The sequence below is a fragment of the Prenolepis imparis genome, unplaced genomic scaffold, assembly GCF_030444845.1.
Source record: "Prenolepis imparis isolate NDT839.2.m4 unplaced genomic scaffold, iyPreImpa1.0 SCAF_8, whole genome shotgun sequence".
Classification (NCBI taxonomy): domain Eukaryota; kingdom Metazoa; phylum Arthropoda; class Insecta; order Hymenoptera; family Formicidae; genus Prenolepis; species Prenolepis imparis.
The window spans coordinates 11114404-11139167 of NW_028141166.1; the positions used below are offsets into that span (position 1 = coordinate 11114404).

Consider the following 24764-nt stretch of genomic DNA (forward strand, 5'->3'; position numbering starts at 1 on the left):
CACTTTTATTAGAATATTTTATTAATCTACTATTTTTAAATCTCTTAAATTTTTTGTACATAATTTTATTATCAAATTTTTTTATTGCACTGCTGATTAAAAAGTAAATTCTCAAAGTATAATTGTATCATTGTCCTAATAGTTATGTCGAACAAATAATAATAAAAATATAAAAGATATTTATCTACAAATGTTTAGAAAATATCTTTTTCTAAACATTTGTAGATTCTAGGTCAGCAGGAGCGATGTAGAAAGAAAACGAAAATAAGGCAGAAAAGGGAAGGAAGATCGATGCATATAAAGACTGTGCCGATCGGATCCCTGAGAGTTTGCATAATTCATTCGACTGACCGGCGAATGCATATTACCTTAGGATATCTAGCCGAGTCGAACAGCGGGATCAGGATGCAAGGACCTCCGCTCTGAATATGAGGTCGAATCGCCGAATCGTCTGGAGATAATTCGACATCGATAACCACGGCGTTTCGACGAGGACCTAGATTCAGGATCTAACAGGATTGCGATCAAGTGTGCGTGTCCTCGAAAGAAAAATTTTATTTCGTTTGCCAGAAGATCCTCTGGGCTGCTCAACTATAAAATCATGATTTCGTCTTTGCAGAGTTCGATTATTTTTATTGAGATTTGCATAGTTTATTTCAGATATTTCAGATACCGCAATATTTAATCTTGAAAGTATTGCAGTCTTTCGTTTCTTGACAATTTTATATCATATAAAATCATTTGTGTTAATTGTTTTGTCAATATATAATAATTTATTTAATTATTCAATAAGTCACAATTTATTTTAAACAATATAATTTTGTAAATATTTATTTTTTAGGATATTTTTATATAAAGTTGTATTACAACATATTAACAATATTAGCGTAATATGCACATAAAAATTGTTTCAGCAATTATTTGACTTGATATTTGATAACAATTAACACAATGAACCAATGTTAACAATACAATTCGATTTTAAATTATTATCGATAAATCGTTGAGTAATTCGCTTCCAAGCGTTCAACAGCGATTTTCATATTGTCTAAGCGTCTTGATTGCATCTGCTCCACCTGTCTATCGATTTTTCCGGAAGCGTCATCGGGGCGGGCTCTTCGGTGACGGAAGGTGCGTGCTCATATGGGTAGACTGGCTCTCTCTCCCTCGTTTCTTCGCCCTCGTCTCTTACACCTCGAGGAAACCACCCCAGGCGAACCGGAATCAAGTTCAATTGTCTCGCGGTGGCTTTTGGACGCGTGAGAAATCTGCGAGCAGCTGTTTCGCCGGGGGTTGCTTGTTCCTCGCGGTAACGTGACGTGACGTCACGTTTTACACGTCGTTCACTTGGTCAAACGGAGAGAACGAAAACATATGTGAGAAGGAAGAAAGAAAGAAAGAGAGGAAGGAGGAGGGAAAAGACTGTATATTGCGTCGCGCGCGCATGCAAATTAGAGACGTCCGTCCACGTCTCGAAGGGGTTAAGGGTTCGAGCGACCCTGAGGGCGCCGAAATCCCTGGCTAGAGATCTCCTCTGTGAGGAGAGAAATAAGGAGTTTCTCGATATCCTCTTTCGAAAATATCGCCGCTCTTTATTTCTACGCCTTTCCCACGACCGCCCTCCGCTATTCGCCCCAGCATTTTAATTAGGTCCACCGTTGTTGTTGCTCCTAGTTGTGCTTTGGTAACAATGCGATTGTGACCTGCTTGTTCCGAAACTGATTGTACGTTACGCGTATGATTATGCCTTGCTTCCGTTTAGGCACAATCGCACAATGCAACTGTGTCAAAGAAATTAGGATCGAGAATAACACCGTTTTTTTTCGTTACATATTGCATACATTCCTTATTATATGTATATCATACTATGTATTATATTAATCGATTATCAGATTTGTTCGAGCTTTGTTTTCTTTCGAAGCTTGTTATTTATAGCAAAGCAGACTTTATTACATTAATCTGCTTTCGCGCGAACGACTTTCGCAATGTCTCTGCTGAAAAAACATGTTGCCATTAACTCTCGCATTTTTTTTCTTATTCAAATTCTCATGAAATCTTCATTTTTGAAGAAATGAAAATAAAAAGATATTAAATAGTGCAGTGCAATCAATAATTGAAGTACTGCATCAATAATTGAAATAAATTCGAGGGATGCGAACGGGACGAGCCAAGTTCTGCATGAGAAATTACGACAGTTCTCTTGCACTCTCTCAATTGCTCTTGCACTACTGCCGACCACTTTGCGACTTGGGATTCACCGATGCAAAATCTTTCAATCCGTCGTACTACAAATTGCACGCCTTTATACGTGACGCGTATGCGAATGCGAGCAACATGGCTGATTGCGAGCGAGTCGGCGCTAGCCGGAGGCAGAAGCGACTCCCGCATAAAGACAGCGCGGTCGTCATCCTCTTCTTCTTCGTCGTCGTCGTCGTCGTCGTCGTCGTCTTGGTGGCATTTTGAATTGCAGATAATCGAGCACGATCGACGAGGACGATAATCGGCCCTGGCGCTTAGACATGCAGTGACTTATCTCCGAGGCGACCGAGAGTTACCTGTCTCGGATACCTTTCGCCGTGCAACTCGGGAGAGTCGACAGGACCGATAAGGATCGAGGATCGAGATGATTCAAAATCTGACCTCGGCCCCTCGATCCCACAATGCAATCCCGAATGTACTGCTCGTGTAACGAATGTACGACCGATCCTTCCGTGTCGACCTGTCGACGCGCAACAGGTACGCCAATCGTACCAGATCGCAAATCGCTCGAATACCAATCGTAATACGCCTTACACTGTATCTTATATACTGAATTGACGATGAGTATGAGCTACGAAATTTCAATATCTGTTTGACATTTCTGTGCTTTAAACAAACTTTTTGCACGTGCTTTTCGTCGGTCATAGATTAAGAATTGCTCATAATATGTTTTCTGTATCTAAATTAGGTTGATACTCTAATAATATCTATATTTGTTCGTCGGCTTGTGTACATTGATAAATTACAGCTTGAAAGATGGAAGTTTGAAAAAAATTAATTAAACCTTTCAATTCAAATATACATATATACTTTCCAATCTTTTATACCGTTTGCTTGAAATTTTGGTATGTGTTTGAGATTTGCCTATACAGAAAACATATCATGAACAAACAGCTCCCACGTTGAGGAGTACGGTGCCTCCAGGTGGTGACCGGCTCTCTTTATCCAGTCAGCATCCCCTTCCTTCCGCCTGCTTGAGGAACATGAAGGAGGGATCCCTCTATTGTCACAGAGGGAGTTATTAACGAGGGGATGACGAGGGGGAGAGGTGAAATCTCGGAGCTGCGTATAGTTTTTCTCGTGTGGGAACTGCGCAGACGCGCTTTAAAAGCGGGACACCTTATTACTTCCCGCCAAAAATACCGTCGGAGAACCTTTTACGTCATGTTCGACCCATACACATGCTGCCGACACGTCACGCGAGGGATCTGATGCATCGAGGGTGCGGGGTCGTCGATGCTTTCCCGCCAAAATTCTGGCAGGTGACTACGTAACGTTCACTATAAAATCAATGAGCTATAAAATCAATGAAAGACGGATGCTTATACAAAAGCCTGATTCACAGCTTTCAAAAATACAAGTAAATTCTTTCTTTTGAAGAAATATTTCAAATCTTAATTTTTTTTAATTTTATAAATTTTATATTTAAGATTAAAATAAAAAAAAACAAAAAATAAGGAATTTATTAATAAGTATATAATTGATTTTTTTTACAAAATTAGTTGTAGAGGAATGATGAGGAAATAAATCTATTTTTATTAATCCAAATGGTAATTCGATATTATAATCTTTTATAACACGGTTGCAATTTGTGAAAGTCCTCCCATGAAAGACTGTCAGAATCTGACTTGTCGGAATAATGCGCGTTACGCGAAGGACGATGACATTTCTTTAGATCGGGCTTGTGGGAGAACGAGTATTGTTGAGGGAATTTTTCAAGCTCCTACGTGGAGTACATACCGCCACCCCCCACGTTTTTTTGACGGAAGCGAGCGCACGTGTGCGAGTATTCACATAGTTCGTCCCGCCGGAATGCATATTTCGGAGGAACTGTGAGGCTGCATTCCCTTCTTTTTTCTCTTTTGCCTTTTGCACGACACACCTTCGTTACATGTGAACACGTCTCTCCCCCTCTCTCTCTCTTGATCGCGCAAGATGCGAGGGGAAACCGTTTACTGTTTGGCTGGGAAAACTAAGAGACTCGCCTCTTTCTAGCGTTCCATCAATATCCGTCGTCCGATTGCGTTTTCATGCGTGCCCAGATCCCGGAAGACATGCCAGGGCATACACCTGGATGCCTTTTTCCAAGGGTCAATGACATCATTGAGATCATCCCTCAGAGTTTCTTGAGCGAAACGAGAAACGCGCAAGATAAACAAATCTGACTTTGATCATTGTTTATTTTAATTTCAATGTAGAGATATTTTAAAATATAAAATATGCAGAAAGAAATAGTATGATAATATTAAGAAACATGACACGTTTGTACGAATATCGAAAATTCGAGTGTACAATGCAAGAATCATTACTTATATAAAGGGTATCCTAATAACTTTTTTCTCACGATAATAATGTAATGCGAAAAGTTTTTCATACCGTCGTGTTTAACACACCACCGCATTTCGCAGTACCTTATCCCGTACATTGAGATCTGACACGTGCCTCGTTGCAACAAGATCCGCCTGCCGAATGCGCATGCAAAGTAGAGAGACGTTGTGCGTCTCGTCTCGTCGCGTCGCGTCTCTCTGAAATTTTCACGTGGGTGGCGAAGACCGCGATACACAATGGCGCGTCTGCCACACCACACAATGCCTTTTCTTGCGAGAGGAGGAAAGAAACATCGTGTTTGCCCACGAGCAAAGGTGTCTGGGACGGCGATACGTCGTCGTGTCGCCAACACCATTGTTCTAGTAAGAGTTGCCATTATTCTGACATTACTATGTAATAACGTCGCTTGTTACAACGAGAGTTATAGCCGAGTTGGCGCAAATTGACGGTAAAGTTGGACAAAATATATTTGAGATAGGAAATAAAAATATCTAAGAAAATATTTCATTTCTCTACTACAGTGATATGCATACACAAATTAAGTTAATTTAAAATAATAATAATTTATTCGTATGTTAATTAATTTTTATTCGAAAAGACCTATTTCAACAATTATATTCAATATGCATTTAAAATTTGTTTATCATTAATTAACGCTTTCTGTAAAATATTTTGTCTAAAAATAAAATTTCTTTCTTTATGAATTACTAAAATTTTCTTGAAAATTTTCTGTATACTTTGTCGTACAAATACATCACGATTTTTCGTAGATATTGATGAGACAATTAGGCTAAAAATTTTACGCGTGGTCGTCAATTTTCATCAAATATCGTATGAAAAGAGGATGGCATTATATGTATATAGCACAGAACGGCTCGAATAAAGAAAGTAAAGAAGACAACTTTACAGTCCTTTAGGAGCGTCGCGTCGGCTCGTCGAAGAAGGCGTCGCGTGAATCATCCGCGGTTCGCGTAGGCGGCTGAATCGTACAAGTACCAGCGTACGATACATGGACCGGCCCGAGGGGCCTATTTCACGAGGTTGTCGTCGGAACGAAACAACTATTAGCGTGCCCGATGGCGCATTATGTTCCGGCATGCACGCGCATTAACGAGCTCCCGGTTCATATTGCACAGAGAAAGCCAAACACACATATACACATATACATACAATCGGTAAACACATCAGCCTTTATTTTAGTTCTTTTTTCCATCTAACAGCTTCGAATAAAATCAATTTGATTTTGTTTACCTCTAAATCGATTTCTCTTTTTTTTCTTATTTTTATCTATTCTGTTGTCTTTCTTGTTCGATGATCGGCGCACAGCTAGATCCTATCTATAGGTATTCAGTGTTTGATATTCAAATGTTGCTCCAGTAGTGTGTGAAAGCTGTTCGATGAATGCAATAATATATTTCCTCGAATACATAGATCAATTTAAATAACAAAGCTAATCATTGTGCTTCAAAAACTATCGATACTTTGATACTGAATGAACTGCTGTTGTTCTTGTAAGATACGTAACGATTTTGAAATTTCGTGTACTTTTCATCCTTTATTCTACGCGTTTTCAAGATAACAACAGCTACACAGCTTTGCCACGAAATTCGTTGATGGTATAAAGTTCCCTTCAGGATGATGAATCGATACGCATCATGTTTTCTTGGGGAACAAGAGAGGGAGAGGGTGCGTTCCTCGATTCGTCCCTCGGAATGGAACCGGTCGTTAAGAGAGCTCGACGCAAACACAGCGTAACGTAGTACATAAACTTTCACGATTCGCCGTCGATAAATCGCTGGTAGTGAAAACCGACGCAAGGTAGGGCGAGAGAAGGGAGATGATGGGTGGCTAGGTCGTCTTATCCGAAACAAAGGTCACCCCTTCGCGGGGAACTGTGGGAAACTCGGACAGCTGAAGTAGGAAGGAGGACGCGTTTTACTCTCCCTTTCGCGGGAGAGTAGAGGCGTGCCATGAAGTAGTAGCTCTTTTCATAGCCCTTCAACGAAGGATTATCTCTCCGTTCAACTAGAGAGGAACTGACATCCCGAGTCGCCTGTAGGCACTTATCATATATGTACTTGTTCTTGTTATTTATGCTAAGCAGTAGGACTAATCTGCATCTTGGTCAATGTCTCTAGAGAAGTTTACTTCCTCTTCATATTTCATAATTTTCAGAGTTGCGAGTTACGACATTTTAACATACCCTTTGGAAAGAGAGAGAGTAAAAGATTTTCCTCCATATTTATTATTTTTGACGAATTTTTGCAACATTTGGTTATTTAATCCTTGTGAACATTTATTAATTTATAAAAGTCAATTATATATTATTTTTTAAGAATACAAAATACTACAGACGAAGAGATATTCTTGAGAGAATATTTGAGATAACATTTCTTAAGGATTTTATTCTGAATTTTCGATTTCGAATTTTATTTATATTTGCTGATATTATCTTTTCCATTTCAAATGCATCTCACAGGTATCACCAATAGTTGATTTTTGCGGATTGTAGATTGCCGTAATTTGTTTGCATCGGAATCCTCTGAACATGAATTGGCAATATTATAAGGTTGATAGAGAGATCTTTGCCGAGTCTTCAATGATTACTGGCGCTCCTACTGATGGTGATTAGGCGTCGGCATCGCATCTCGAGGATCATTCGTAATCGAGAACAGAATTGAGCGCTCACCGGGCACACTTGTATCGCTGATTGCAGTCATTAATAGAGAAAATTAATGAGTCGGTAGAGCCGACTCGTTTCGTCTTTGTCTCTCGATGTTTCGACACGGTTCTCTTCTAAGCGCGTAACGTCAATCTACTAATAAATCACTGCAGTTTATAGAGAACATAATCCTTTTCAGATATGGAACGCGTAATCGAATTGCTTTCATAACGATATCATGGAAAGGGAAATAATTTGAAAACTCTGAACTTTCTTGCTACTTTCTAAAGATAAAAATAGAGAAAAGAATTCCTCTGTAATTGTTCCGTCATATATAAGGAAAAAATAAAGAAATAGGAAGAATGAAAAGAAAGATGAAGAGTGAATGTTCATTATCCGCTAAGATTGATCCTAAGAAATTGACTGAAAGCATAAAGTATATGATTATGAATTACGCGATATAATAGTACTCTATTATTAATGTCATTAATTATTAACAGTTATTAATTAATTATTAGTAATTATTTAACGCATTATTATCAAACTACAATTTATCAATTATCAAAATTAAAAAATATGATATGAAAATGGCAATTACATGATTCTCAAGAACTATTAGTGACAAGCAAGAAACAAAAAAATATATAGAAAATGAAAGCATAACTATATATGAGGTTTAGATATAAAATATGTAAAAATGAATAGAATAAATAAAATGTATATATATAGAGATAAATGTACAAAATTTTAATTACAAAATTTGTATGCAAAGAAATATTTATATATCTATATTTAATTGAAGGAAAAAGAGAATGCAGATAAAAATTTTTTCTATCTTGAATAAATGAATGAAAGACTGTCGAACAGTACTGATGTAATGGCAGATGTAAAAGATAGTTCGTTTAGGCAGATTTACGTTAAAATGATGCGTCCCATTTTGGTCATTTTGGAAGGTCGCGTGGCGACCTCGACTTTGCGAGTTTCATCCACGATCGATGGTTAGACGGCGAGCTTTCCAGAACGTCAAAACGTCTCGAAGAGCCAGAGGAGTCGGTGGCGCGCCTTTCACCTTGCGTAATTATTCACAGTTCATTATTCAATGTCAGATTATCGTACCGTGACAAGTGTTGCTCGTCCCGCGGCGAGTACGCGGCTCAGCTCGTGTGTACACGACTTACGTTAACGCGTACGCGCCGTACCTATGTGAGAAATGCGCGTGTGAGTGATTAGAGGCCGTGCGTTAATCAGACGATGAAATATTCCACAAAGGTAGTGAGCTGGCTTACCTTCTGGCGGACGCGGGCACGCGGCAAGAGTTGTGTGGTCGACCAGTTCGAGGAATTCCTCGTTCGTTGGCCCTTTCTGCGTCAACTCAAAATACACACCTTCAAACAAGTTTTGCACCACTTTACTGGTGGCTCGTTCGCTCGAGACATGACGATGTCTCAATAGAGAATATATGTAATGTCTCTCTACCGAAAAAGATATATTTTTTAATAAATTTAAAATTACTTTTAAATAAAAGTGCTTTAGGCAATTTAATATTAAACAGTAAATATGTTGAAAATAAAGAGAGATTTTTGTTGATTAAAAAATACAAATGAAGAGTAAAATTATGTTTCAATTGGATAGATATTTTAGTTTTGTTAGGAGTGAGCTTATTTATCAAACTATCTATAACATTAAAAATCGAAAAGGTATGATAAATAGATTTGTCAAGAAAAGTTCTTCTAACATATTGTTTGGTGTATCATTTGTAGTCGATTTTTTCTTGTACGTAAAACTTCTGTTTTATTTCTCCGATTCTCGTCACTACATTTGTAAATATCCACATTCTTTTAACGACTATACTTTAAGTAAAAATATTCGCGGTCCTCATGTTTTTTACACGTCGTCCATCGACAACGTGCGGGACCACCCCGTGCACGTGTCGGTATCAACAGGTGCTGGTTTATGATGCCGCGGCAAAACCGTGGGCACCGACATCGATTCCGATGCAATTTAGATAACCGAAACCGATTCGACAACCCTGAAAACCTGAACGGCGCGACGATAAAAGCGCCGGCCAGCCGACGATTCGTGTATAAATCCGGTACTCTTTCGGCTGACATAATGCGTGAGTCGAGAATACGTATCACGAGATCTCAGGAGACGGATATCGATTCTACATACTATATGGAGTACCTGTATCTCTCTGAGAGACATGGCTTTGATAACATGCATATGATAATGCGCTCGTAATAATGTAGACGATAAAACAAAAATATGAGACACAATTATTAAAATTAGAAAATAAATAACTCACGCACGAACACTCATGCTTATTTATTGAATTTTATATGCGTTTCGATAATGTCAAAGTTTATATATATTGTTATATTTTTGCAAAAAAATCAAAATTATTTTGTTATCTCAAATTTTTATATTTTTATATATCGCACATTTCTTTTTATTTCAATCTATTTATTGAGCACTTGCTAAGTTCGATTATAGAGAGCACAGAGTAATTTTATTTTTATAGATATAAAAATCATGCGCGAATGAAACATCGAGAAAACAACTTCATGTAAAACGTGTTCAGGTATCGATAGATAATTTTAATTTAAGTATTTGCGAGTATCGAGGCTTATCCGACGCGGTAGAGTTTATATGGACAAGGGGATTGCAACATAAAATACATAAAAAACATGCATTGCCGTTGCTCTGTTGATATATCTGCCTATTCTTTCTCGGCTCCATTTTCAGCTGAGTATCGAAAGTGACCTTCTCACTGTTTGTTCTGTGATTCTTTTTCTCTCTCGTTTTACTATTTATCTCTTTTTTTGCTGTAATTTTGAAAGGCTGCTGATCTTTTGTAAAGTATCGAGAAAAGTGCATAATTATTTTTATCTTTTAAATGTTTTAATGAAAAAATATAAATTATAGTTCACATTCATGTTTCGTGTATAATATATTTGTTCCGCTGTGATGAACTCGTGTATTTTTACGGTTACAACTATGCATATATTTATATAGCATATTCATATATTTAATTTTTATATGTATAATTAATTAAATGTTATGCATTACCTGCTGTGAATTCTATTTACATTTTTATAAGTTTCTACCAGCATTATTCGCATTTTCAAAGGACTTTAATTAAATATGCGTTCAATGCCTTTTAGTTATAGAATTCCGCGAGTTAACGGACTACCGACATAAAACTAATTTATAAGATTAAATTACTCGATCTTTTAGGCTATCGAGATTTCGAATGGCAGATTCATTCGTTGAAGCACTATATCTTATTAATATGATGTTTATAACCATTAACGGTACTAAAACTCGAAAACCCTCTTAATATCCGGCCCCCTTTGAGCCAGAACTGAATGAAAGCGCTGGGGTGGGACGTCCGCTACGAGTAATTAAGAGGACCTTTATCTTTCTCGGAGCTCTCAAGCTGCGTGAGTAAGCAATGGTCTCGGGTAATTAACGCGGGACAGGTACGAAGAGAGTTCATTGATATTTATTACCATCCGAGGTACGGTCACCGCGCAAGCCAAGCAAAGAGCGAACGTGTGGCGTGGGTGGAGTCGAGAAAGAGAGAAGTCACCCACGTGTGCGCTTCACCCTCGGCACGCACGTGTACGATTTTACACGCGTCTTTATCGATGTACCGTGTCCACAGCATATATTCGTTACCATTCGCCGCCGCACGCACGTGTGAGTTCTGTCTTTAATCCATTCGAGCACATAATTTCCGTAATTTTTAATGAAAATATCGAGTGGTGTGAGACTCAACGCATTCAAATTGCTTTCTAGTAAATATTGTTCAAAGAGACTTGGTACTTTATTCTGAACGTTTTTATATCGGTCCAGAAAGATATAAATACATATATAATTCGAATTTTCTAATATTTAGACATGTGGGTTTTTGGTTTATCGAATTATTATTAAATTATTAATTATTATATAAGTTAGGAGATATCTGAACTATCAAAATAATTTAAACTTAATATCTGAAAAATTAAATTATTCAAATTTTCGGATTTGTTAACTTGGTTAATTTAAATCTGAATTATCTATTACAAGCAATTAAATAGAAGATTAATTGTGTAAAGCGTATTTCTCTTGCTCTTTTTTTCTTTAATATAAAATATGATTAAGCTTACATAAGAATGCAATTATACATATAAAATAAAAGCAACACTGTATTATTTTTTAATTACTTTTTGTATTATCTTTGTATTGTTTTATTGAACTGCATTTTTATTCCAATCATAATATATAAAATTATATCTTTGGATTTCTTATGTATTAAAAAACGTTTAAATATGGGCACAGGTAGACTTGTGTAATTTTATGTTAGCTTGTCTTGTTCATCCTCAACTAAAGATGAGGCTTAATACAACGCTCGCGCAATGGACGCGCGTTGCATATTCATTCCGTGGGTGCAGTCGATGCTCCACTTCGCCATCCGGGGGGAGTAGGAGGACAGGCATGCATAATCTACAGGGCAAGTGCCTTGAACCTTCCGCGATGCGATTTCGACGAAGCGGGGGTCTTCGTGGAAGAGCCAATATTCGCGAGCAGGTGCGCGCCCATTAGCGTATCTTGTTGCGGAATGAAGGGTAATTTTTAAGACAATGTCTGTTACGTCGCGGTGATAATTATCTGCCGAAGTCGAAGAATATTTTTATTCGATCGAATTAAGTATGCTAATTTTATGTATATCGGTTAAGGAAACGTTTAATTAAAATTCTATCGTTTTCACGAGGATAATAAGCGATTCTCAATAGATTTCAGATTGATTGTCGCGCCGTAAAATCGAGAGAATCGTGATATTAATAAAAAAAATCAATATCTCATATATTGCGCGAAAATAATATAATTAAGAGGATATAAAGCCTTCGCGCACAAGATTAAAAAATGTCACTTTACATTTACAAGTATAAATCTCGACATTCGTTGTAATATTTATATCGACAATCGTGGATTGTCATCGCCCGTCTTCTTTTGCGACAAGAACTGTGCGATCAATCAGAATCTCCGAAGCATTCAGGTTATTAAAATTCGATTCTCTAACCAAGCAAACTCGATCGTTCGTTCCTCCCACGCGTCAAGTGTCGGGTTCTTTCTCTTTCTTTCTCTCGGCGACAAGTCTCGTGCTGGCCCGACGTAGCGGCTAATAAAAAAGGCAGGAAGGTAATCGAAAAAGTCGAGCAACCACAAAGTCTGGCTTGCCGTGGAGCATGTAGGCTCTATCGGCGTTGCTCGCCCACGCGATGGCCAAAGACACCTCGACATGCTCTCGCGAGGAACATACTTCTTTTGACAAGGCAACATCTCCCGCTCTCTTCTGTCCTGAAACATTGTTTTTCAATCTGCGAATCGATAGACGATGTATTAAAAGAGAGACTGATTCTTTCATAAGTCGATCTAAAAATTATCTTTGTACGAATTTTAACAAACAATTTTACTTTACTTTTATTTTGGACCTATCTGATAGATAAATGAATATTTATGTTAATTATATATCTTAATTATATTTTATAATTAAATTATTTAATTATATTTATAAAAGAATATTGTGTAAGTAGGCTATTTTCTTAGAGCATCGCGTATGCAGACGTTGAACTTTCCCGGCTAATGGCTTTATCAAGCATCAAAGTCTCCATGAGACACATCCACGGAAAGTATCTCGAAATATTGTATAAATAATTTCAATCTGACTATACTAGGCTCAATACAAGCTCAAAAATTAATTTTAATTTTAGTAAACTTCTTTTCGTTGAGTGCAATATTACTGACGATAGTTAACGAGGCGCCTTCGAGAGACCATTTCGACAAGCTCGTCGGCTTCCTGCTCTCTATCTCTTAGGACGAGAAGAGTCTCGTCAAAATGTTCCAGATAATCATAGCGGTTCCCGGCGCGTTTACGTCTTACATTTATGATCGTGCGCTAGGTAACGCGGGCGATTAACGTCATCGGTATTTCATGGACTTAGCGCCAAATTGCGTATCGCACGATTTCTATGCGGCCCTTTTTAATTGCGCCCCTACTTCTATGGGAGGAGCAGACATGCTCCTGAAACCCACAGTTTTTTACTTCGGCTCGTACGTGTTCAAAAAGAAAGAAAAAAAAATAGAAGAGGAAAACAAGAATGTCCTGACGACCTATTAGCGCGCAGGGAAGGCAATATGTGCGCGAAAGTTGGTCCAGAAAAATTTTTATATCCCTAATTTTTACGTTTTACAGAATCTAAACTCTGCGTTCGTGCGCTTGCCGCTCGTAAATATTCGTTCGGCGCTAATGATCCATATGCCGTCTTTTTATTATAAAACTTTGCTCGTTTATTGTAAGTGGTTGCCTCTCGTGGCAAGATAAATTCTGCGTGATCCTCCCACAGCTGTGTTTAATGAAGTTATATCTCTCGACAAGACTTTTCGAACGGTCATCCCAATTCTCACGATCGAACGCGGATAAATCGAGAATGAATGATCGAATAAAAAATATATATTCAAGTAAAAATGTTTCTGCACTTTTAATTTCACGTTAGATTTTTTTAGAACTATTTAAATCAATATATAATCGAATCCTTTGATATTTTTTGAGTTGTAATATATAATCGTGGATTTTTTTCGGTCAAGTTTCGGGTATTTGGCTGATTCCGATACCGAAAGTACGAAAGTTTAACGACTCTTCCCAGACACGGGGGAAGATTTATTCATTAAATCTTACACACGTACTCGCGATTATCGTGAGCGGCGCACGCGGAACTTTTTCAATCCCGCCCATCTCGTTCAATGCAGTATCTCTCATCAAATTTGAGGCCGCGCGACCGGTACTTCTCTCCTTCCCTTCCCCCTGGGGTGTCGATCTTGGATCAGGGAAATCGCCGATTACGGGATCTCGCGGTCGCCGATCGATCTGTACGTGCTAAGAGATGAGCGCGATTGATTGATACGGCGCGCGTTTAGCTGATCGCGCAAGGGGAGAATCGATTCTCAGGAGATTTCCGTATCTCAGGCTCCGTATCTTCCTCGCAGCCGAAGTATATATACGTGCAGGTTGCGCGGGTTACCGTCCGGCTTGTTATCGGTAAGTTGCGGGACCCCGTTCAGGAACAGGAGAGAGGAGAAGGAAAAGGGAGGCGTTGACCTCCTTCGAGCCCGGAGAGTCTTCGTGCCAATTCATTAAGCGGTAATTGAGTTTTCAGCTCCGCGATACGGAGATCGAGATACATCTATGTGGGATGTTCGATACGCGGAGGGAAAAGGGAAAGAAAGAGGAGAGGCTCCAACCGTGATAAAGAAGGATCAGAGGACGGTATGCGATCGTGTGGGACAAACGGAGGACAAACGAGGAACGACGTACTTCGAGAATTAAGCACGACAACGTGTGACCGATGTTCGAGTCATGATTAACTAGAGTTTTAACAAGCTTCCTCTACGCGCGTTCGGTTATTATTCCTTCCTAGAGAACATCGCGGCGAAGATACTTGATGGTTGGTGTGGCTAATGTCGGCGCGAAGACGGAAGAGCGTCATTACACACGTTGTCCGATACTCGTTTATGTTTAAGTTTGATGGCGGCGACCCGCTGACGTGTTTACCAGCATGCACGTGCATTTTATTCAGCGAAAAATTCTTTTAAATCTTTACAAAATTTTGGTACTTGACAAATTGTACTCATACTTTAGTAAGGCTTGCAGATAATCTTAAAATCAATTTCCTTTCACGAATAAATGATGCAAATTAAATGCATAGATTAGAAAAATAAGAATCTCTTCAAAAATATAAAAAAAGTCTTTGCGAAAAAGACATTTATAAAACATATAAAATAATAAATTAATATGCAATTTTTCTGGACAAGACTACTCTATTAGCGATGATGGGCCTTTCTTGAATAAGAAGTCCAAAAGGATTTAAATAAAACGGCGAGGATAATCGCGGCGAGATACGCGTTTAAGTACAATATTTCAATTTCGTAAGTTTTTTGTTTTCAAACTGAAAGTTAAGTGAGCAATTCTGCGCTAGCGCCTGGCGAAGAGGTGATGGTATTACCGAGGTTACCGCAGCTCTCGGGATGCTGCAGCGCTTCCTCCTCTCTGGGTGCGCCTGTAAATCGAGAAGGGAACGAGTTTCGAGAATTAAGGTAATCGACCTGGCGCACCTGACCGAGGCTCGAATTACAGGCCACACGACGGCCGGTATCGTCCGGTGCGGGGCTATTTCCAACCACCCACGCGGGCCTAAGTGCCGCTCATTATCTGGAAATGCCTGGCTGCTATTCCGGCCTCCCTCTTATACGCGCGCGCGTTACGCTACGTTACGCACACCTACGCATGTCTAGCCGGCCGCTGAAGTCCGCGTGGAAACGAGTTTTCACGCCGCCGCCAGCGCTGGATTTAGCCATGGACCCGTGAGACTGGGATCTAGAGAGGCAGTCTCTCGAGGAGAGATAAACGTATCTTGTAGAACAAATTTCTGACTTCTTTAATCTTTCCAGTATCTAGGGATGATGTCATTTCCGCAAAGCAATAATTTCCATCATCGTTTTTCTTCCCTCCTTTCTCACATATTATTTTTATTATATATTTAAATGTGCGAGAGAAGGCGCGAATATTAATTGCTACAAAAATTATTTATTTACGATTAAAGTACGGTGTAGCAATATACATTAATGTGCGGACTTTTATACATATATAATTTTCCTTAATCAAAAATTTTAAACTTTATTCATACAGTGGAAAAATTATTATTACTACGAGAAAGCTTATTTTATTAACTGAATATTTTACTAAATAAATAAAACACAATATGACAGAAATTATTTTTATTATACAATGTTTTTCTGCAACGTAATAGGTATGTTTACATGAATGAATTTAACATGTTTACTTGTCATAATAAATTTTTAATGAATCACTTGTAATAATGAATTTTGGAAACTGTCTCATTTAAATCCGCTCCTGTATATAGATCGCCTATCTCGTTCGCTGTGCCACGAGTTTCACTTTGTGGCATCTGTACTATGCGAACACTTCGGACATGTCCGCTATATATTCTCTTAAATTGCACCGTAATCGATAGGTATGCAAATAAATGTTTTTCATTGCGACGGATAGCGTCGTAGAGCGCGGTATGGCTTAGGGTGTTGCTGAACGCCCTTGCTGCGTGCCTCGCAATGCAGCAATACATTGTCGTTGAACATAACTTTACGAGGACACGGCGGAAGACATTAGATTTTTAATAATACAAGATAAACGATCAAAGTTCGCCTACGTTCAAAGCATTAATTGTGATATGCAAATTTAAACGTCTTTCATGATGATTCTTTCTCTAGTAATATATAAAGAAATATGTTGAACCAAGATATATTCGAGAAATCAGCGTTAATCTTTTTTTTTGTATGACCAGAACAACACAAGTGCGTGCTACGCACGCGCCATTCGATTTGATGTTAAAAAGAATGATATTTAAAAAAAAAATAATATAAAGTTTGTTTAAACTCATCGATTATAATATTTTTTCACAGAAATTAGCTGATTAAAGCCTTAATTTGCTAATTAAATTTTAAAATAATAATATGTTAAAAAATTAAAATGGTAATATGTTGTAAATAATATATTATAATATCTTATTCTCGATTAATATTTTTTGACAGAAATCAGCTGATAACTGTCAAAAATATTAATCGAGTTTAAAGTATTATAACATATTCTTTAAAACATTATTTTAATTTTTATAACATTATTATTTTAATAATTAATTAGCACACAAATTAACGCTTTAATCAGCTGATTTCTATCAAAAAATATTAATAAAGCGAAAATTTGCTGATTAAATATTCTAACTTACATATTTATATTTATATTGTGTATGTTATAATTTGCTAATTAAATTTAAAAATAATAATATGGTAAAAGTTATAAAATAGTAATATGTTGTAAATAATATGTTATACCTTATTCTCGATTAATATTTTTTCTTTCTAAAGCTATATCTTTTCGAACGAATTTCTTTCGAGTTTTAATTAATTATTAATATTAAGTCATGTATATAGTATCGCGCGCGCTATTAGAATGAAGTTGCCGATGTTCGTAGCCGCGGCCATTAGCCATTACCGAAACGCCGCGAGTATCAGACAGTTCGAGCTGCGTCCCGCTGTGATTAATTAGTAAGCATAATCATTAGAAACGATTTCTAACCTTTATATTGTAATATTTATCAATCGCGTATCATAATTTCAACGTTAATATGTAGGCGTAATTGTTTGAAACGTATACATTTCGCGAAAAATTCGATGCAAAATCTCTTGCCAACATAACCCAACTATCTGTTGTCGCGCGCGCGAATGTGTTGCGTTCCGTGAATATATTTATCGTTAATTCTAGTTTACATATTTATATTGTGTATGTTATAATGCGAAATAATAAGATTGTTCTAATATGTATGTATTTTATTTGTTACAGGTAGCATTGCGATTCACGCGTCGTGTCGGGAGTGTCGTGTAAAGTTTCGCGTGTCGGGAGTGCCGTGTAAAGTGTCGAGCGATCGTAATTATTCGTATTTTTGCGAGTGTCGTGAGTGCTACCATGGACCAAGAGAGGAGGAGGAGGCCCAGGGAGGCATCGGGCGACAGCGGGGTAACTGTAAGGTATGCAAAATAAAAACATTTTTTCTAAACTGCATTGTGTGATGAGATATTCGACACACACATATGTATACATATACATAACTTGAATATTTTGTTTTCAGATCAATATGCTGTGTACTACAACTTCGCTGTTCTACGTATCGGTGAGTGAGAAATTGTTTATTTTGTAACATTTTTATGAGAGATCTTTAAAGACAATTCGTTCCCTCGTCTTTTTGATCTCGTGATGTTTTACACACTTTATTTATATACGGAGCGAAGCTTACTGCTGTTGCTCGATACGCCTCGGTTGCATGTTGCTCGAGTTTCATTACTGAACCGAAATGAATCCCCGGGATGCAGGGAGCTGTGCGCGCTCCTAATTAATGACGTGGTACCCTACGTCCTGCTGGACGCGCAGACCGTGGATACTCCTCGCGAGAAGCAACGATCTTGTTCGTAACTCGTCGACTCCGAGATTTGTGTAGGGAGATTATTTCGCTGGGGTGAAAAAAATTAATAACCACGGGGAAAGAAGCGCATTTTACGATGCGCTATTTAATATGAAGCGCACGAGCGTATAAAATGCGCTTATCGTGCGTATAAAAACAAAGTACGATCTAATCTCGATGTGTGTAAACGATTTTACCGCTAATTAAATCTATACAAAAAGCACGCGCTACATTTTTTTTCAACAAGGTGTTAATATTTTGCACACGATTGAAATTCGAAATTACAACTTTTGACGTTTTATATAAAAGAAAAATAATATAAAAGTATCTTTTATTGTTTCAAATATTATATATTCAATTGTTCAATTATTACACACTTTGTTAAGAATAATAAATAATAATAATTTTATAGAAATTGTATCTCAATTTTTAATGCAAAAAGTAAATTCTAAAATTGAAGGAATCGAAATATAGATATTTGTATGTCTCTCTATAAATATAAAATGGCTATTCCTCATCAAGTTTCTGGTATTATTATATTAATATAATACTTATAGTTTTACATAAGTAAAAGTGCGAATTTGATTATTATCAGTTATTGGCTGTACAATATTTGATTTAGACTCGTGGATATTGCGTCATAAATTGCGATTATTAACAAAAGGTCACTCCAATGATCTTCACAATAATGCTCAATGTCGGGTAAGAGGACCACGTTAAGAGCGTCCTTGACATTCAAAGAATCATCATCGGCACGGAGAGAACAATAATTTTGGGTTAGTCAGAGAAGACCAAGGGCACCACGAAGTGTCGTCCTTCGATCATCGAAGGTGGTTTTTACGCGAAAAAGGGCAATTTCTTCCTAGCTTTATTAGAGCACATGCCGACCCACACATTTAACTTTAGAACTCTGTAAATATAACTTTCAAGTCGGTCGAATTCCCGTAGACGACTTCTTTCGTGCCACTTTCCTTCCTTTCGTGTTAGAAATTCCTTCGCAATTTACGCGAAGGAATATCAACAATACCGAGAACGGATTTTGTAACTGTTTCAAAAATACCTGATACATATAATTTAAGAGACCCTCGTCGAGAGATAGCAACATAAATCACGAGTAAAGGGAGTAAATATTTAAACACAATTTTTTCGCGCAAAGAGAATATCATGATAAGATAAATAACAATTTACATAAAATATATTTTCAAAAATTCTCCTGCTTTTTTTTTTAAAGTAAAATAAATACGGCTACGTTACACTGCTATTCCACTCGATGGCTCATTTATAATCACGCGTATCGGTCATCAGCGTTTGAGAGCAAAAGAAGACGATACAAAGCGTCTACCTATTTCGCAATAACAACTACACGAAGCAGTCGCTGCTCGTGGTGGGCAATCTACGATGCTCGATACTTTTCGCAGCGTAACGAGGATTTATAATTGCCGAGCGGCGAGCATCTAGTCGCGCCGATGACGTTTTATTAAATAAACGTCCTTGAGGGACCGAGAGGGGGAGTATCGCCGCGCCGAGGGTAACAGCCGCGGCCGGGTGGAAGAATCGCGACGGCCTGGCCCCGAAAAAGTGCGTAACTTGATCCGACAAAAAGGTAATAACCCGTTCATGAATTTTAATTTAAAATTAAAGCGATACGGCGCGGGGGAGGGACCGCGATATATAGCGCTCTCGTCCAAGAGTGGTTTTGCAGGTAGCCGCCGCGCATACAGACACACCCCCCTCATCCCCCTCATTTCGCTCTTCATCTTCTTCTTCTTTCCTCTCTCGTCGTGTTCTTCCTCTTCTGTTTTACGAAGCTGGTTCTCTCGTTCACACGCCTCCTTCATTTTCGAGCACCGTGCCGAGCTTCTAAAAGGAGAGATCTTTTCTCTCTTGGTATCTCTCTCTGTCTTCCTTTCTCGAATCCGCAAGACTCGACGTCGGCCTCGCGATCGAGTTAATGACGGACGGGCGACATCGCGCAAGTAGCAAGTATTGATGCCTCGTCGAGATAGAATCACCGGTGATTTATCGCGCAGATATCGCGTATCTGCAACCGCATCCATCTCATTAAAGGTAGCTAGCAATCTCGGGGGCCGGTTGCATCGATGACGGCTCGGCGCTACCGCGCGGTCAGCTGTATTTTTCATCTTCTCCTGTCTATATCGTTATAGCTGTGTGTATATTCTAGAAAGGGATAAACTTATAAAACCGATCAAGGCCGCAGCACACTCTGTTACTGCAACAAATCACCGAGCACGAGCGATAAATTTAAAATCCACTCTTCGGCGGCTTCGTATCTCTCTCTCTCCTTCCTTATTTTTGTATCTTATATATACCATACGGTTAAGAAGGTTGCGCGCGCTGCCGCTTTATTTAACGAGCGTTAAATTAAGATTAAACTCTCCGTTGCTACTTTTCATTAGCTCCACCGCGACTGGCGTAAAGAATTTTCGGGGGTCATTCCGCGACGAAAGTGCACCTTCGCGATTAATTATAGCGTTATATCATCTTTAAACGCGAAGGAACACCGAGCGTGCAATGTGGAACTCGACTGACGCTTCGTGTAAAACACGAGAAGGCGATTTTCCTGCATCGACCGCGACATGCTGAGGAGCGAAATGACGCCGCGATGCGTATAATTCGCGACGTGAGGTCCTCTACGTCGAGAAAAAAAGAAACGGGATGAATAATAAAAGGGGAGACGGGACGAAGCGGCGGGATAAAAGAAGAAGCATATACATACACATACACACAAGTACACCCTGTATATCCGTAAACCACAGTATTTTATGAATACGCGAATTTACTGCTTAATCAGCCGAGGCTGCGAGGCCGCGCAATTAAAACGCCATTAAGCAGCTCCATAAAAATTCTCGGTAAAATTCGGTGAGATCGAGTTACCGCGAGAAAGAGGGAGAGAAAGAGATAGGGTGGAAGAGAGAAAGAAGTTCTTTTTACCAGCTTCAGGTCCATAGACTGCGAAACTTTACAGTTGAGAAAGCGAGGGAGTTCTTCGAAATTCCAATCGCATATTGCGTACGTAGTTTGATCGTTCGCCGAGTGTGTTTTGTATAAAAGAAACAGAAGATTTGTTTTCTTTTCAACCGGGAATTTTCAATATATTCGTAACATCCGTGGCGAACTGCTGAAGATGTGACATGATTAAGATGCGCTGCCGATATTTTACGATGTCTTTTACGGGATTATTATGTATATAAAGTTAACACTCTTGAAAAAAATTCTTATTTACAATTAATGATTCTGTATTAAATATATATCTCTGTATTAAATATAATATCTCTCGCACGGCAGTATTATAAACTGTTAATAACATGTCAATTTATGTGGTTGATTGAGTATCATATTGACTTTCTTCATCGTCCATATTCAATTTTAAAAGATGCTTAACTTTTTATTATGTCTTCCTTTTATTTTATTATATTATCTTTTTTACGGTTTTTTTATTATGGTCTTTTTTATACATAAGTGTTTCTTTAATCTTTACGTCTTGCTATATATTCTTCCATTTCTAGAAAAGCCTTCTATTATATGTTTATTTTTTGTAAACTAAAAATTCGACCATGTCAACTTAAAATAAATATAGCCGCGCATCTCTCTGATGTCGCAGGATAGCTGTGTGTCGAAATTGTTTTTACTCGGCGCAGGATCAACGTACCCTGAAGGCGGCCCGCTTTAACGGTACGTCAGTTCATCGGGAACAGATGATTAATTATTCGAGCGGGTAGGCGTGGGACGTTATCGACGAATTCACCTTGAACGAAGGCAGTGGAAGAGGAACCTCTCTCTTCTTCTTTCTTCCTCTTCCTGCAGAAAGAAGTCCCTTCCTCTTGTACGAGCTGGCCACCCCACCCGCGTCATTCAACATTCGTTCGGCATCGACTTTTTATCCGCCTGCCTCGCGACTCGTCTCAACTCCGAAACTCGTAAACAGATAAAAGAGCGCGGAGACGACTCGTTTGTCCGATCGGCACCTTTGGCGTTATCCTAATTTTTACGATGTCTAACGTTGTCCGGTTAGCCCGTTCTTCGGGGGGGAATTTTATCGGTCCATCGAAGGGAAAGCCGGTTAATCGTGTGTGTGTGGTTTTTTTTTATACATCAGGTTATTTCTGACCTGATCGAGAATTTCCATAAAAATTGATACCTATTCCAGATTTGATAATAAATACTTTCCAATACGTGAATTTATATCTAATGTTCACTATTAGTCGTGATCCGTGATTATCGATTTAGATTTACCCTCTCAAAGTAATTAGGTTTTGTTTCCTAATTGGTTAGACTAAAGCATTTGCAATACTTGAGCAAAAGAAATGACCTAGAAGAGATCGCCTGACGGTTGATCGAAGCGCGAGGATAATCATTGATTGCAATTGTCACGAATTTACGATCGATTTGCGAACGTCATCGTTCGACTCGCGTTAACATTAGCCGTCGTTTAACCTTTTGCTCGCTAACGGGATATCGCTAGCAATCCCGAGGTGTGAAAAACTTGGAGAAATCATCGAAGAATTCGAGCCGCCCGCTATGCACGTCCATGAAGCGTCGTCGTCATTTTCGAAGAGGATGACGAAGAAACTGACGTTTCAGGGAGTCAGAGTTCCTTCTATCGCGAACCTTTCTTCTCTCTCTCTCTTCTTTCTTTCTCTTTTTCTCTCTTTCTCTTTGTGGTTTTCTCTCTTCACTCTTCGAAAGGTCGGGCGTCGCAGAGGTCATCGACTCGCGCTGTGCATCATCGGGTTCTCCACGGACGAGCAATCAACGTCATATCTTTCAGCGGATAGGAGCCGCAAGGAAGCAACAGGAGATTTCTACGACTCCAAATGCTGGACCGACGTTCAGCAATCTCGGTGATCGATTCTCGATAACCAATCGAGTCGTCGCGTCGGTAGCCTTCGATAAAATGCCTATACGCCGTTTCTTCATCGCCGTGAATCTGCCAGCACTTTTTTTTCGCGAAGGTTTAATAATCGCCTGTCTCAGGGATTCTTTGGTATATTCTGCAGCCTCTCTCCATCCTTCTGCCTTCTTTCATGTGTACTTTATTGTTTAGTTTCTATAGGCTGTACGAAGGATGTATAAACTTGTAAGGGCTTGTATAAACTGTTGTATAGAGTTTTTCAGCTGAAATTCTAAGATTAGATTAAAACGAATTAAGTTGAAATTAATCATTCAAAAATGAAGGAATCTATAAAGAGATCTTTTAAATGATAAGAACAGTATAATATGGGGATAATATAAATATTTTAAAAATAAAATGGACATTTAAAAATTAAATACTCTTTTTCCTGTATAATTTTTTTAGTCTATAATAATAAATTTTAAGATATCTGTCATGGTGAAAAATTTTGCAACTATGTAAGTTTGTGACGATAAAAAAATGTGGCGTATTTTACTTTGTTCAACTTTATATATATAATTTCAATGTAATTATGATTTAACTTGTACGAAGCGTTCTTACTTCTTACGTGAGCATGAAAAACGTGACATGAATCGAGTGCACTGAGAAGTGCATTAAATGACTGAGAATAATTTCTTTGAAGTCACTTTAAAATCGTAATTCTCTATAAGTACAAAATATTTTTAACATATATTAGAAAAAATATGACTATATCTTATTGCTGAAAAAAAATATACCAACAAGAGTCTTGCACTTTCTAAAGCGCGTAACAAGGCGAAGAGATAAGATTGCACTGTCGAATGAGGCACGAGGAGAGTTAATGAGAGTTAATGAGAAAAGCGCGTCCGCGAGTGAAATTCAAATTCATAGCGAGATTTTCTTTTCGACGCGATTTCGCAGACATTTTTGCATGCCGCTACAGTTTAACGATGAGCTTTCCCTTGATTGTACTCGAGCGACTCTTTCGTACTCTCGTTGAGATAACGAGCCTCACGTAGCCTCGCGGTTCATCAGGCGAGCGGACGATAGACCGCAGAGGGACGAGGTAGCCTGCCTTTCTCTCTCCTTATTCCGTCCGAGCAAAAACCTCGCTATTCGTTAGAGCCGTTCGCGCTATTAAGATAATTGTTCGCGAGAGTACGGATCTCGACGAGTTCTCGCGCGACCTCGCTATGAGAGAGGAACCTCGCGTCTCTCTTTTGATGTCATCGTCTCATCACGTCCGCGCATTATTTTCCGCCTAACTCAATGGATCCCCTCGCGAAACGCCCTTATTGTGCGTTGACCAGACCACAATTTGCGCGGCGTCAACGTCGCGAATCAGCAGGAACGAGAGATATCCTTGACTTATGATCCATACATCTTCCGAGACTCGGACAAGACAAGCTCTTGCTTGGATTCTTGTATCTTCAAGACATTAGCATATTTTATTTTCTTAGTCCTCGGCTTCTTGTACCCAGCAACATAAAGATTAGCGTATATTTTATGAAAACTAAAATTCCATGAGATATCCCGTAGTTTGTTATACGTT

General features: G+C 38.6%; 1 long non-coding RNA gene across 1 annotated transcript in view; it reads left to right on the forward strand.

The window, feature by feature from the left end:
- The window catches only part of LOC145939345 (uncharacterized), a 36182-nt gene extending 18317 nt beyond the window's left edge, over nucleotides 1-17865 (forward strand). The window contains exon 3 of the long non-coding RNA XR_014425809.1: nucleotides 17706-17865. This is a non-coding gene — a long non-coding RNA (uncharacterized LOC145939345). The remainder of the gene's footprint in view (nucleotides 1-17705) is intronic.
- The last annotated feature ends 6899 nt before the right edge of the window (nucleotides 17866-24764 follow it).